The 2,917-nt window shown below is 43.6% G+C and overlaps 1 pseudogene; it reads right to left on the reverse strand.

Moving 5' to 3' along the window:
• Positions 1 to 1,140: 1,140 nt before the first annotated feature.
• LOC139183524 (craniofacial development protein 2-like) lies at positions 1,141 to 2,037 on the reverse strand (annotated as a pseudogene).
• Between the last annotated feature and the right edge of the window lie 880 nt (positions 2,038 to 2,917).

Below are 2,917 nucleotides of genomic sequence, written 5' to 3' on the forward strand. Positions count from 1 at the left end.
GTTGGTCCATGTCCAGTTCTAACTGTTGCTTCCTGACCTGCATATAGGTTTCTCAAGAGGAAGGTCAGGTGGTCTGGTATTCCCATCTCTTTCAGAATTTTCCACAGTTTATTGTGATCCACACAGTCAAAGGCTTTGGCATAGTCAATAAAGCAGAAGTAGATGTTTTTCTGGAACTCTCTTGCTTTTTCCACGATCCAGCAGATGTTGGCAATTTGATCTCTGGTTCTTCTGCCTTTTCTAAAACCAGCTTGAACCGTGAACAATACGTTCACAGTTCACATATTGCTGAAGCCTGGCTTGGAGAATTTTGAGCATTACTTTACTAGTGTGTGAGATGAGTGCAATTGTGTGGTAGTTTGAGTATTCTTTGGCATTGCCTTTCTTTGGGATTGGAATGAAAACCGACCTTTTCCAGTCCTGTGCCACTGCTGAGTTTTCCAAATTTGCTGGCATATTGAGTGCAGCACTTTCACAGCATCATCTTTCAGGATTTGAAATAGCTCAACTGGAATTCCATCATCTCCACTAGCTTTGTTCATAGTGATGCTTTCTAAGGCCCACTTGAGTTCACATTCCAGGTTGTCTGGCTCTAGGTCAGTGATCACACCATCGTGATTATCTTGGTCTTGAAGATCTTTTTTGTAGAGTTCTTTTGTGTATTCTTGCCACCTCTTCTTAATATCTTTTACTTCTGTTAGGTCCATACAATTTCTGTCCTTTATCGAGCCCATCTTCGCATGAAATGTTCCCTTGGTATCTTTAATTTTCTTGAAAAGATCTCTAGTCTTTCCCGTTCTATTGTTTTCCTCTATTTCTTTGCATTGATCGCTGAGGAAGGCTTTCTTATCTATTCTTGCTATTCTTTGGAACTCTGCATTCAGATGGGTATATCTTTCCTTTTCTCTTTGCTTTTCACTTCTCTTCTTTTCACAGCTATTTGTAAGGCTTCCCCAGACAACCATTTTGCTTTTTTGCATTTCTTTTCCACGGGGATGGTCTTGATCCCTGTTTCCTGTACAATGTCACAAACCTCTGTCCATAGTTCATCAGGCACTCTATCAGATCTCATCCCTTAAATCTATTTCTCGCTTCCACTGTATAATCATAAGGGATTTGATTTAGGTCATACTTGAATGGTCTAGTGGTTTTCCCTACTTTCTTCAATTTAAGTCTGAATTTGGCAGTAAGGAGTGCATGATCTGAGCCACAGTCAGCTCCTGGTCTTGTTTTGGCTGACTGTATAGAGCTTCTCCATCTTTGGCTGCAAAGAATATAATCAATCTGATTTCGGTGTTGATCATCTGGTGATGTCCATGTGTAGAGTCTTCTCTTGTGTTGTTGGAAGAGGGTGTTTGCTATGACCAGAGTGTTCTCTTGGCAAAACTCTATTAGCCTTTGCCCTGCTTCATCCCGCATTCGAAGGCCAAGTTTGCCTGTTACTCCAGGTATTTCTTGACTTCCTACTTTTGCATTCCAGTCCCCTATAATGAAAAGGACATCGTTTTTGGGTGTTAGTTCTAAAAGGTCTTGTAGGTCTTCATAGAACCGTTCAACTTCAGTTTCTTCAGCGTTACTGGTTGGGGCATAGGCTTGGATTACCGTGATACTGAAACATTTGCCTTGGAAACAAACAGAGAGCATTCTGTCGTTTTTGAGATTGCATCCAAGTACTGCATTTCAGACTCTTTTGTTGACCATAATGGCTACTCCATTTCTTCTGAGGGATTCCTGCTCACAGTAGTAGATATAATGGTCATCTGAGTTAAATTCACCCATTCCAGTCCATTTCAGTTCGCTGATTCCTAGAATGTTGACATTCACTCTTGCCATCTCTTGTTTGACCACTTCCAGTTTGCCTTGATTCATGGACCTGACATTCCAGGTTCCTATGCAATATTGCTCTTTACAGCATCAGACCTTGCTTCTATCACCAGTCACATCCACAGCTGGGTATTCTTTTTGCTTTGGCTCCATCCCTTCATTCTTTCTGGAGTTATTTCTCCACTGATCTCCAGTAGCATATTGGGCACCTACTGACTTGGGGGAGTTTCTCTTTCAGTATCCTATCATTTTGCCTTTTCATACTGTTCATGGGGTTCTCAAGGCAAGAATACTGAAGTGGTTTGCCATTCCCTTCTCCAGTGGACCACATTCTCAGATCTCTCCACCATGACCTGCCCATCTTGTGTTGCCCCAGGGTCATGGCTTAGTTTCATTGACTTAGACAAGGCTGTGGTCCTAGTGTGATTAGATTAACTAGTTTTCTGTGAGTATGGTTTCAGTGTGTTTGCCCTCTGATACCCTCTTGCAACACCTACCGTCTTACTTGGGTTTCTCTTACCTTGGACGTGGGGTATCTCTTCACGGCTGCTCCAGCAAAGCGTAGCCGCTGCTCCTCACCTTGGACGAGGTGTATCTCCTCACCGCCGCCCCTCCTGACCTTGAATGCAGAGTAGCTCCTCTCGGCCCTCCTGCGCCCACGCAGCCACTGCTTTTTGAACAGCTCCTCCCGGCCGCCACCCCTGACCTTGGAAGTGGGGTAGCTCTCTCGGCTGCTCCTGCGCCGTCACAGCCTGGCACTCACAGCTGCCACCCTTGACCCTGGACATGGGGTAGCGCCTCTTGGCCACGCTTCTGCGAGATCTGTCACAGCCAGCACACTTTAGTCAATAGTTAAGCTGCACCAATGTTTTTGAAAACCAATTAAATCTTCACAACCTACTTTTGGGTTCCACTGCCACATCCAAGGATATATTTATGTTAGAAGATAGAAAACAATAATATAATGAGCTTCTTAAGGAGCCAAGATCCACTGGATTATAGAAAGAGCAAGATAATTCCAGAAAAATATCTACTTCTGCTCCATTGACTATGTGAATGCCTTTGGCTGCATGGTACATAACAAACTGGAAAA

The sequence above is a fragment of the Bos indicus genome, chromosome 6 (assembly GCF_029378745.1).
Source record: "Bos indicus isolate NIAB-ARS_2022 breed Sahiwal x Tharparkar chromosome 6, NIAB-ARS_B.indTharparkar_mat_pri_1.0, whole genome shotgun sequence".
NCBI classification, from domain to species: Eukaryota; Metazoa; Chordata; class Mammalia; order Artiodactyla; family Bovidae; genus Bos; species Bos indicus.